Source organism: Triticum urartu, chromosome 6 (assembly GCF_003073215.2).
Source record: "Triticum urartu cultivar G1812 chromosome 6, Tu2.1, whole genome shotgun sequence".
Taxonomy (NCBI): domain Eukaryota; kingdom Viridiplantae; phylum Streptophyta; class Magnoliopsida; order Poales; family Poaceae; genus Triticum; species Triticum urartu.
Window position 1 is genome coordinate 416555289 of NC_053027.1, and position 13481 is coordinate 416568769.

Here is a 13481-nt window from a genome sequence, read left to right on the forward strand (position 1 = left end):
ACACGCTGAAGACAATGATTTGTTGGACCAGTTCCAGTTGTTGTGTAAACTGTACGTCTGGTTAGGGCGGCTAGGTATTTAAACCTTAGGACACACAGTCCCGGACACCCAGTCCTGAACACGCAGCTCAGGACACCAAGTCCTTACCGTATTCCCCTTGAGCTAAGGTCACACAGACCTCGCCCAATCACTCTGTTAAGTCTTCAAGGTAGACTCCCAAACCTTCACAGACTTCGTTCACCGGCAATCCACAATGTCTCTTGGATGCTCAGAACGCGACACCTAACCGGCTGGAGGATGCACAGTCCTCAAGTGTAATAAGTCTTCAGATCACACAGACAAGAAGACTTAAGGGATGCCTAATTCTCTTTGTCTCTGGGTGGTTAGGGCTTTATCCTCGCATGGAATTCTCTCTCAAAGGCTTCGAGGTGGGTTGCTCTCAAATGACAAAAGCCGTACTCTCAATCTGAGCAGTCAACCGTTTATGGTTGTAGGGGGTGGGCTATTTATAGCCACTTGGCAACCCGACCTGATTTGTCCGAAATGACCCTGGGTCACTAAGGAACTGACACGTGTACCAACGGTCAGATTTCAAACTCACACGGCAACTTTACTTGGGCTACAAGCAAAGCTGACTTGTCCGACTCTGGACAAGATTCGCTCTCATAGTCTTCACTCGAAGACATAGGTTTTTGGTTAGGCATCACTTCAGTCATTCTGACTGGTTCTCTTGGACCCCACTTAACAGTATGGTGGTTCCTATGACTCAACACAAAAGAAAAAGAACTACGAAAGATCTAAGTCTTCGAGCTCCATAGGCTTCATGTGGTGTCTTCTCTTGTCATAGTCTTCAAATGTGAATATCTTCATATACCACCTTTGACTTCAATGTCTTCATACATTTTTAGGGGTCATCTCTGGTAGGAAAACCGAATCAATGAGGGACTTCTACCTGTGTTATCCTGCAATTCTCACAAACACATTAGTCCCTCAACTAGGTTTGTCGTCAATACTCCAAAACCAACTAGGGGTGGCACTAGATGCACTTACAGCTGGTTAAGGAAAAACGGTTCGAATAATTACCGGGCCATGGCATGATGTCATGCTGCCAAAACGTGTCAATAGATTGGGTTTGTGGGAATATTATTCTCTCACAGTGGTATGTGGAACTTATTTTGCAGGGTCGGACACTATCCTTGTATTCAAACTCTTCTGTGGTGTATTCGGAGGAGGAACCCGCCTTGCAATGCCGAAGACAAAACTGCGCGCCGGACTCATCGTCATTGAAGCCTAGTTCAGGGGCTACTGAGGGAGTCCTGGATTAGGGGGTCTTCGGACAGCCGGACTATATCCTTTGGCCGGACTGTTAGACTATGAAGATACAAGATTGAAGACTTTGTCCCGTGTCCGTATGGGACTCTACTTGGCGTGGAAGGCAAGCTAGGCAATACGGATATGTATATCTCCTCCTTTGTAACCGACCTTGTGTAACCCTAGCCCCCTCCGGTGTCTATATAAACCGGAGGGTTTTAGTCCGTAGGACAACATACAATCATACCATAGGCTAGCTTCTAGGGTTTAGCCTCTCCGATCTCGTGGTAGATCAACTCTTGTACTACTCATATTATCAAGTATAATCAAGCAAGACGTAGGGTTTTACCTCCATCAAGAGGGCCTGAACCTGGGTAAAACATCGTGTCCCCTGCCTCATGTTACCATCTGCCTTAGACGCGCAGTTCGGGACCCCCTAACCGAGATCCCCCGGTTTTGACACCGACAGTCATCAAGACTCTTTTCTGGCACCGTTGTCGGGGAGTGAAGCGCCTTTGGTAGGTGGAATTTGGTAAGGAAAAATTTATATAGTGTGCTGAAATTTACCGTCACTTGTTACTATGGAACATAATCCTTTGAGGGGCTTGTTCGGGGTATCTTCACCCCGACCAGTAGAGCAAAGAGTTGCTCCTCAACCTACTGAACTTACTGGAAATGTTTACTTTGATATTCCTTCGGGTATGATAGATAAACTGCTAGCTAATCCTTTTACAGGAGATGGAACATTACATCCCGATTTGCACCTAATCTATGTGGATGAAGTTTGTGGATTATTTAAGCTTGCAGGTATGCCCAAGGATGTTATCAAGAAGAAGGTCTTCCCTTTATCTTTCAAGGGAAAGGCATTGACATGGTTTAGGCTAGATGATGATATGGGATCATGGAACTACAACCGATTGAAATTGGAATTTCATCAGAAGTTTTATCCTATGCATCTTGTTCATCATGATCATAATTATATATATAATTTTTGGCCTCGCGAAGGAGAAAGCATCGCTCAAGCTTGGGGGAGGCTTAAGTCAATGTTATATTCATGCCCCGATCATGAGCTCTCAAGAGAAATAATTATTCAAAAAATTTATGCTCGGCTTTCTCTCGATAATCGCTCCATGCTCGATACTTCTTGTACTGGATCTTTTATGATGAAGACTATTGAATTCAAATGGGATTATTGGACATAATTAAATGCAACTCTGAAGATTGGGATCTCGACAAAGGTGAGGAGTCAGGTATAACACCTAAGTTTGATTGTGTTAAATCTTTTATGGATACCGATGCTTTCCATGAATTTAGCACTAAATATGGACTTGACTCTGAGATAGTAGCTTCATTTTGTGAATCCTTCGCTACTCATGTTGATCTCCCTAGGGAGAAGTGGTTTAAATATAATCCTCCCATTGAAGTAAAAGTAGTTGCACATATTAAAGTTGAAGAAAAGACTATCACTTATAATGACCTTGTTGTTCCTACTGCTTTTATTGAGAAACCACCTTTCCCTACTAGAATAAAGGATAATGCTAAAGCTTCAACTGTGGTTCGTAAGAGTAATACTAGAACTCCTACTCCCTCTGAGCAAATTAAAGTTGAACCTAGTGTTGCTATGGTTAAAGATCTCTTGGCCGATAATATTGATGGGCATGTTATTTACTTCTGTGATGAAGCTGCTAGAATTGCTAGACCCGATACTAAAAATAAGCATAGACCCGTTGTAGGCATGCCTGTTATTTCTGTTAAAATAGGAGATCATTGCTATCATGGCTTATGTGATATGGGTGCTAGTGCCAGTGCAATACCTCATTCCTTATATAAAGAAATTATGCATGATATTGCACCTGCTGAGATAGAGGAAATTGATGTTACTATTAAGCTTGCCAATAGAGACACTATTTCACTAGTGGGGATTGTTAGAGATGTTGAAGTCTTGTGTGGGAAAGCTAAATATCCTGCTGATTTTCTTGTTCTTGGTTCCCCACAAGATAACTTCTGTCCCATTATATTTGGTAGACCCTTCTTAAATACTGTTAATGCTAAGATAGACTGCAATAAGGATATTGTTTCTGTTGGTTTAGGGGATATGTCTAATGAATTTAATTTTGCTAAATTTCGTAGACAACCCCATGATAAATAATTGCCTAGTAAAGATGATATTATTGGTCTTGCTTCTATTGTCGTGCCTCCTAGTGATCCTTTAGAACAATATTTGCTAGACCATGAAAATGATATGTTTATGAATGAAAGAAGGGAAATAGATGAAGTATTCTTTAAAAAGGGACCTATTTTGAAACACAACTTGCCTGTTGAAATCCTAGGGGATCCTCCTCCACCCAAGGGTGATCCCGTGTTTGAGCTTAAACCTTTACCTGATACTCTTAAATATGCTTATCTTGATGAGAAAGAGATATATCCTATTATTATTAGTGCTAACCTTTCAGAGCATGAAGAAAAGAAATTATTGAAAACTCTGAAGAAGCACCGTGATGCTATTGGATATACTCTTGATGATCTTAAGGGCATTAGTCCCACTCTCTGCCAGCACAAAGTAAAATTGGAGAAAGACGCGAAACCGATTGTTGATCACCAACGATGGTTAAATACTAAGATGAAAGAAGTGGTAAGAAAAGAAATACTAAAGCTTCTGGAGGCAGGTATAATTTATCCCGTTGCTGATAGTCAATGGGTAAGCCCTGTCCATTGTGTCCCTAAGAAGGGAGATATTACTGTTGTTCCTAATGATAAAGATGAATTGATCCCACAAAGAATTGTTACAAGTTATAGAATGGTAATTGATCTCCGCAAATTAAATAAATCTACTAAAAAGGATCATTACCCTTTACCTTTTATTGATAAAATGCTAGAAAGATTATCTAAACACACATATTTTTGCTTTCTAGATGGTTGTCGGCTGTAACGCCCTCGATGCGGCTATATCTCCCACGTGTCGAAGCACGACTTAGAGGCATAACCGCATTGAAAGCAATGTCGCAAGTGAGGTAATCTTCACACAACCCATGTAATACATAAGGGAAAGAGATACATAGTTGGCTTACAATCGCCACTTCACACAATTACATGAATAAAGCATTACATCATCCAAATACAATCAAGGTCCGACTACGGAACCAAAATAAAAGAAGACTACCCCAAAAGCTACACAGATCCCCGATCGACCCCAACTGGGCTCCACTACTGATCAACTAGAACGAAACAACATAAAGGACAAGATCTTCATCGAGCTCCTCCTGAGCTTGATTGCGTCATCTGCACGGTTCAACAACACCTGCAAGCTGGTTTTGGAAGAATCTGTGAGTCATGGGACTCAGCAATCTCACACCCTCGCGATCAAGACTATTTAACCTTATAGGAAGGGTAAAAGGTATGAGGTGGAGCTGCAGCAAGTGACTAGCATGTATGGTGGCTAACATACGCAAAGGAGAGCGAGAAGAGAAGGCAAAAGCACGGTCGAACAACTATGATCAAGAAGTGATCCTAGAACAACCTACGCCAAGCATTACTCCAACAGCGTGTTCACTTCCCGGACTCCGCCGGAAAGAGACCATCACGGTTACACACGCGGTTGGTGCATTTTAATTAAGGTCAACTTCAGGTTTTCTACAACCGGACGTTAGCAAATTCCCATCTGCCCATAACCATGGGCACGGCTTTCGAAAGTTCAAATCCCTGCAGGGGAGTCCCAACTTAGCCAATGACAAGCTCTCACGGTCAATGAAGGATATACCTTCTCCTGAGACATTCCGATCAGACTCGTTATCCCGGTTCTACAAGACAACTTCGACAAGTTAAAACAAATCCAGCAACACCGCCCGAATGTGCCGACAAATCCCGATAGGAGCTGCACATATCTCGTTCTCAGGGCACACTCAGATTGTCCAAACTTCCGGTAGGCCAGCCCAGAGTTGCCCCTGGTGGCCACATGCGGCTGACGAGGTGGACCAACACTCAGAGGAGCACTGGCCCGGGGGGGTTAAATAAGATGACCCTTGAGTCCGCGAAACACAAGGGAAAAAGGCTAGGTGGCAAATGGTAAAACCAAAGTTGGGAATTGCTGGAAGAGTTTTATTCAAGGAGAACTGTCAAGGGGTTCCCATTATTACCTAACTGCGTAAGGAACGCAAAATCCGGGAACATAACACCGATATGACGGAAACTAGGGCGGCAAGAGTGGAACAAAACACTAGGCAAAAGGCCGAGCCTTCCACCCTTTACCAAGTATATAGATGCATTAATTAAATAAGAGATATTGTGATATCCCAACAAGTAAACATGTTCCAACAAGGAACAACATCTCCATGTTCCAACAAGGAACAAACTTCATCTTCACCTGCAAATAACAACGCTATAAGAGGGGCTGAGCAGAGCGGTAACATAGCCAATCAACAGTTTGATAGGACATGCTGGGTTAGAGGTTTGACATGGCAATTTGGGAGGCATGATAAGCAAGTGGTAGGCATCGTAGCATAGGCATAGCAAAAGAGCGAGCATCTAGCAAGCAAAGATAGAAGTGATTTCGAGGGTATGATCATCTTGCCTGAAATCCCGCAAGGGAGAAGAACGAGTCCATGAAGAAGACAAACGGACGTAGACGAACGGGTCCTCACAAACGCGACGTGATCGGAACCAACACGAAGAAGCAAACACCGACCCATGAACAACCAACCCATGAACTTGGTGTGATGCACAATCAAGTTTGATGCATGTCCGGTTTAATGAAGCATGGCATGGCAAAGGTGCACAAATAATCCTACAAATTAAGTGGAGCTCATTATGCAACTGAGTTGCATATTGAAGAAAATACCACATGACTTATTTAGTTCTCTCTCGTTTATGTACCCAACAAGATTAAATGTTGTTAACATGGCAAGAGGGTGAAGCAAATGAAAACTACCTAACTAGGCAAGTTTAAATGAGTCCGGAACAACAAACAACAAGTCCGGAAAAATCCTCATATGCATATTTTAGGTTTGGTACTGATCTGCCCTAAACACAATTTTAGAGTTGTTAAACATGCAAAGTAAGGACACCATGTTAAACTAGGCATTTTTCCACCCCATTTACATATAAAGTTTATTAAAATCCGAGTTACGGTTATTTAGTTATGAATTAAATCATTTTTAATATGGCATAGAAGCAAATTTAGTCAAACAACATTTTAAGCATTTTAAACATGGGTGAAAGTTGCCTATTATGAAACTAGACAAAATTCTAAGCATTTAACATAGATAGTTTGTGTAATTTGGATGCATGCATATTTAGTTATTAGCAATTCAAAATGATGGCATTCCTGTAATTATGCATGCAGTGGAAAATAACTAAATCCACAGGGAGGAAAAAAAACAAGCATGGGCCCAAAGCATTAGAGTGCTGCGGCCAGAAGTGGAATCGGGCCCAAGTGTGCGTGTGTGCAAAAGAAAAGAAAAACAGTGCAAAATTGGGGCATCTAGGACTCGAACCCACAACCTCTCGATTGAGAACCGAGGGCACTAGCCACTGTGCTAGTATGGTGATTTTGATACAAAGGGGGATCGGCTCCACATGAACCTATTGTTCTGTGGCGAAGGCCGGGGCTTTCTTCTACATGGCGGACGACTGATTCTCGTCGGCGACAGGAACAAGCAGCGGCGACTGCTGCGGCTACCATGCGCCGGCGGGGCTGCGGAAAAGGCTTGCGGTGGCCGCGGTGGGATGTGCGCATGATGTGTGTGCTATGCAGGAAGGGCGCATGGGTGTGAGGAGCTCGAGTACCTCAACCATGGCGTACAGGATGCAGTCGACAGATGCAATCGGGGCAAGGCGAGGCCCTTGCGCGCGCACTCGCGTGCGGGGGTGTGTGCGTGTGTGGAGCAGGCCCGTAGTGAGCGAGCGTCTCGGGTGCGAGGGAACTTGAGGTCGAGCAGTAGCTCGTATCAGGCGCGCGGCATGGCGATGATCAGGCGAGGCATGCGGGTGATCAAACATCGAGAGGAAGGAACTGAGAGGAAGGGGCGTTACCCAGCTCACCATATGACACGACGAGGTCGACGGATACACGCCGGAGACGACGGGAGGGAGCTCTGAACCTTGTCGAAATTCTGACTGTGAAGGAAGTGGAAGCAGAGGAAGCAGAGGAGGGAGACAACGTGGCCGATGGCGTGAAGGCGAGATGGTGTTCGATCCGTGACGTAGAGGAAGCAGGGGAATAAGACCGTGACGGGGCGCTGGACTTGGCGATCCGGCTCGTGGAGGTCGCTCCAGAGGAAGAAGAAGGCCACCACGACGTGGACGACACCGGGCTCGAGCTCGGCTTGGCTCGACCGGCCATGGTGACGGCGACAGCAGGGAGGTGCGTTGGGGAGGCTCCCGCCCAACTAACTGCGGGGATCGGTCGAGGAGGGTGACGGGGTGCAGGACGACATGTCGAAGACGAGCTTGAGGCCCTTCGGCCGCGAGAACGACGACGGGCATCGACGGTTTATTTCTCTGCTCTCGGTGGTGCTCTCTGATCTTGAAGAAGAAGGGAAAATAGAGGGGAGGAAGAGAGATGGCGGCGCGAGGAGGGAAGGAGGAGGGAGGAGGAAACCCTAGGGGTCGTTGCGGGGCTTTATAGGGGCGCAGGCAGGCGCTAGCCTCGACGTCCGTGAGCCTCCTGCTCACGGCGCTGCTGCTGCTGTACTCTGGAGGAAGGAGACGCCGTGAGGGAGGGAGCAGGTGGCCGTTCGGCTCGGCTAGGCTGGGGAAAGAAAGGCTTAGGTGGGCTACGGATGGAATTGAGGCCTTCCTTCCTTTCTTTTATTCTGCCTAAAATAATTAGATATCTCCAAGATTGAAAAGGCCAGGGGTTTTGGGAAGGAAACCCACAGGGATAAAGATATATATGTAGTCCTGGATTTATGCAGTATTTGAATAAATTTTTTTGGCCATTTTTAAAGGTATAAAAATAATTCAAGTTTGAATTTAATTCAAACTTGAGCCATTTTTGAACCCAACCAAAACAACTCCAAAATGAATGAAATTTGACAGAGAGGTATAAGGCATGGAGCAAGATTTACCGAAAATAAGTGAACATTTGACTGGGAGAGGAAAATGCCACTTACAATAAATGTGTGAGAATTGAAAAGAAGAAGCTAATCATGCGGTGTTGCACTTGATGATGGTTTAGATGGAAGGGCAAGATGGAACAGCAAAGAAGATGAGGAGAAGGAGTTCATAAATATAACAAGCCCACCACAAATATACACACGATAGATATCCAAACCACAATGATGATCATGATGCAAATGCAACATAAATGACAAAGGCAACATCACATCATGAAGCATATAAAAAGGCAAGGAGGCACAATGTAATATAATAAAAGATGAACATGAAGCAAGAAGCAAGACAACAAGGCACTCATCATGAACATGGCAACAACATAGGAAAAAGAAATATGAAAAACAATTATGATAATGCACAAACATAATGATCACACGACAATAACTAAAATAAAGGAAGGCATCTGGAGCATCGGATTCGGGGCATTACATCGGCATTCTGGGAACGGGGGTCCCCACACTTGCCTGCCTGCGGCGTGGCTCAAGTGGGGGCCCAGTGCGGCCCATCTTCATCAGCACAAGCTCAAGACCCTCGCGAGGGGCCAAGCCTCGCGAGGCTGGCGACATGAAGCTTCCTCGGAGGCAGCCTCATCAGGCAGGCTCGCGAGGAGGCGGAGAGATCAAGGCAGAGGTACCTCGCGAGGAACCCGTGACGCAAGCCATGACGATCGAGACCATGCGGGCGCTGGCCTACGCAGTGTCCTTGTTTCCTCTTTGGTGCAAAGGGGGCAAGCACAAGCCAAGGCATCGGGCAAAGGTTACCATTCCGGTGCAACGAGACCAAGACCAGTAGAGCGGCAGGATGGAGGTCACCGTGGAGCCCAAGACGGCGTCATTACCAGTACTTTTGGCAGCCGAAGACCACCTTTGGTCAGGATAACTTGTACTAGATGTTCCCCTTCAAAATGGTCAATTGTTGGTGCCCTTCCCGCTCATTATTTTGGGGAGCGGCCCAGGGCCTCTATAAATAGAGCTAGCCACCACAGAGTAGAGGACAGAGAACAGAAGGGAACGAAAAATAGAGATAGAGAGAGAGATCGGGCACATCAGAAATCCGTGAGAGCCCTAGCAGAGAGAGAGAGAGAGGGATAGAGGCAACTGAACTCACCCTAGCAGTTCATCGCACTAGCTCAAGAACACCTCTCGCGAGGCTGTTCTTCCCTTGTATTGTTTCTCATCAGCCCCTGAGGCAATCCACCACACCACACACTGGAGTAGGGTATTACACCACAACGGTGGCCCGAACCAGTATAAACCTTGTGTCTCTTGTGTTGTTCATTGTTTCCAGCCCAAATCACACGAGGAGATTGGATGTAGATCGGTAGGGGAGAGATCTCCGCGCGCACCCCAGAGTTCGAACCTCAAGGGTCTGCCGGAACCCGAAATCCAACATTTGGCACACCAGGTAGGGGTGCGCAGGAATCTTTCTTCCGCTGTTCGCGTGTGATCTTCCGTCGTGTCCATGGTTGACGCTCGCCGGGCTCGCGCCGAGCACCGGTCTGCTCTCGCCGGCCGCGTCGACCAGACGGCACCCGTCGGTGGACGTCCTCGTCGTTCCCCATCGCCTGCCTCCAATGCCGCCACCGGCCCGGCGGGGAACGAGCAGCAGGCCTCGTCCCAGTATCCTTCGGTACGGCGGGAGGGCCGCACCGCCACACTGTCGCTGACTCCAGCCGCTTCGTCGTCCCACGCACGTCGCGCCCCCACGGACGTGCATGCTGGGCTGCTCCTGGCAAGAGAGCTCCTGCACTACCACCTTGTCGACGACCTCTATGAAGACTGGCTCGCCCGCATCACCGAGCTCGTCAGCGCCGTAGGGGGCTCCCCCTTGCTATCCCTCTCGCTGCCTCGCCTTCCGTTCCACGCGGGAGGCGAGGATCAGGAGGTGCCTCCACCACGTCCTCCCAAGAAGGCGCCCTGGCTCCAAGGCGCGCAGCCCCAGGGCGACCTCAACCTTGCGCCTCAGGCAGCCCGTGCTCCGCAGGGCGCTGCGGGGCGCGGGCGACGTGGCCAGTCGCCGCCTTCCCTCACACCACGGCAGGTGCGGGCCGCAGCAAGGGCCTCAGACCACACCGTGGCCACAGTGCCGTACACCCGACGGGAGCAAGCAAACTCCAGGGCCACGCTCACGGTGGCCCGAGAGCTGCTACGGTGCCGACTACTGGAGGGCGGCCACGATGTGTTGTTGGAGCGAGTAGCCGAGCTCCTGGACGCCGCCGCCTCAGGGACACCTCCTTTTTGCGTCCAGCTGCCACCCCAGACCCAAGGCGGGCCGCATGGTGGCATCGTGCACACGTGCGCAACTTCCAGCGGACTCTAGGGCCCGTCGAGCGCCAACACCTCTGCCGGCACCGGGCGACAAGTCACGCCAGCCCCCTCTCAGGCCAGCGAGGGGGTGCACGCCGCGGCCTTCGGCTTCGGCGGACCACCGCGCCATCACCCCCAAGAAGGCGCTCCAAGCCAGGCTGCATGGAATACGGGATGCTACGGCGAGGTGCACGGGGCGGTGACCCCAGAAGCTTATGTGCCCCGATGGTGGATCAGAGGTGCGCACTGGAAGAAGATCATGGCTCATTCCTCAGGCCAGGCTGGGGCGAGGAGATGCCAGGAGCTGAGATCTTTCAGGAACCCCAGGAGAACCTCGACGACCGCACCGTTGCTGGCAACTATCGGGTACCACTCATCCCTCAGGAGCAAGCTTATGCTAACCACGGGTCGCAGGAGATACAGGTCATTGCAGCAGGTGGCTGCCCCAATTCTGCAGCCTCATACCCCTCAGGAGGAGGGCGCAGGGGGCTCTAGGAGAGGGGCCGAGATTCGGATTCGTCACCGCGGCGGTCGGAGCAAGGCGTTCTCAGGAGGTAGGCCCCCTGTCGGGGAGGTGCCCCACGGCCTGCCCCCGGCAGGGGACCCGTGGTCGTCGGGGGAACCGCTGGCGACCGCTCTGCCTCATTGGCGTCGTCCTGGTTTCCAGTCGCCGTCGATGGCAGCAGAGTGTGGCGCAAGGCGGGGCCCTCGTCTGGCGATATGAAGCAAGGCCGGTACATGTGAAGAAGGCCCAGTGCCTGTGAAGCTCGCCGCCCCGTGACACTCTCACGTAATAATGAGTGGGGCTATACACGCCCCGGAGTCTCCGGAGAGCCACCCTCGCGCCTCGGGGGCTCCCGCCCATGCCCAGTGGCAGCACTTAGCTCCACGCTGGTGAGAAGACGTCGAAGACTAGACTAGGTGCCGGACGCGGCCTTTTGCTTTTGCCTTTCCTTGTTGGCGAAGTTCTTCGATTTGGATTTAAGTTGGATTTGAGCACGGTGCTTGCGTGTGTTTGGGGGAAGGGGTGTTTAGTCTCGTTCGAGCAATCTCTCGCATTTTGGTTTTGGCTTTGCGTCCAAGGTTAACATCGGCAGCCCCCCTCGCGAGCCGGGCCGAGCCAGGCACGTTCACAACCAGGACCGCTGTTACCGCACCCTTTCCGGAGGTTTTCATCGCGGGATCTACAAGTTAATTAGAAGACACCCGAGGAGCAGCGGCCCTCGCAGGCCCGCTCTGGACTCGTCGGGGTCAGAAGGTACACAAGTCAGCTGACCCATCACCGGGCCAGCGGCTAAGTTCACACGCAACATTATGCTTACCAGGGTACTAATTGCAAACCTTTACATGAGGGGCTTCCCCTCCCAAAATGCTCTTACATCCTTCAGGGCCAAGCCCGAACTTTCTTCGTGCAGGTTAAACAGCAGTGACGCGCGGTCAGTCGGACATATCACTCACCACGTCTTCTTGAGCATCCTCGGAGGCATCACTGGCATCGTTGACATTGTCACCACCGCCGCCAGCATCTCCATCAGCGACAGGCTCGTCCACAACGTCGCCTTCATTGGCGCCCACGACCACGCCATCGTCATTAGACGCAAAGGCCCTGACGAGGGCGTCCATGTTGTCCTCCACCCATCGCGCTAGGTCGCCCTGGACGACAATGGGCACGGGCGCGATGGCAGCGTCGAAGTCGAAGTGGGGGTCCCTGTCCTGCAGATAGCTGAAGACGCGGGAGAAGGCATGTCCGAGCAAGGCTCGGCTCCTCTCTTCGACAAGCCAACAGGACCTGCCATGGGGGACTCGGACGCCGGCACAAAGTCGACGTCCATCGTCTCATACCCATCGGGGGCCTTCTGCGCCGCGACCTCCGCCATGAACATTGGATCGGCTTCCTCCTCCTCGTAGCTTGGCTCCAGAGAACTCGGGGATTGGCCCACCATAAAGCGAGCTTGGGAACGGAGGTCTGTGGTGCCGACCGCCGCCGCGATTTCTGCGCGGCGCTCCGGCGTCAGCATCTTGTAGTAAGTGATCTTGCGGTGCACCATGGCTTTCCGGTGAACTAGGGAACGCTTGATGCGGGCTAGGGGATCGAAAGGTGGGGGAATGGGCTGGAGATTTGGTGTGGTTTTAGGGCAATGGCTGGCGTAGACCGAGCAGCGAAGGTTCTGGTGTGAATAGTGGTTCCGGTGACGACCGGTCAATTGGTTTTGACTATACATCACTCTTGTCGTGTTCGCGTTGCAGCCCGGCACGCTGGACCCTCCACGTCGCTCACCGAATGGAATGCGCTTCGTCTTGCGTTTTTGCTCGCTCATGGGACCGCAGTTGAGAGCAAACCAATGTCCCTCCCCTCCCCCGCCCACGTCATTTATTATACCACCACTCCCTCCGTTTTATGCGGAGTAAATAAAAACAGAGGGAGTATACTATGTATGAGGATCCCCTGACTTGGCCGAACCCATTGAGTAATTGACATGCGAGGCCTAGCAAGCATGGGGTCCGCCAATAAGTGACCGAAAGGGAGGGTAAGGCAGGGATACCTACGTCAGAGGATCCACTTCCACTATACTACTTTGACCAAATGCTAGAGTAATAATATATGACATGCAACTTACACAAATGTTAGAGTAATAATATATGACATGCAACTTACACAAAGCATACAGGGTCTAATGCATTTTTCAAGGCTAACTTTGACCAAATGTTAGAGTAATAATATATGACATGCAACTTACACAAAGCATACGGTCA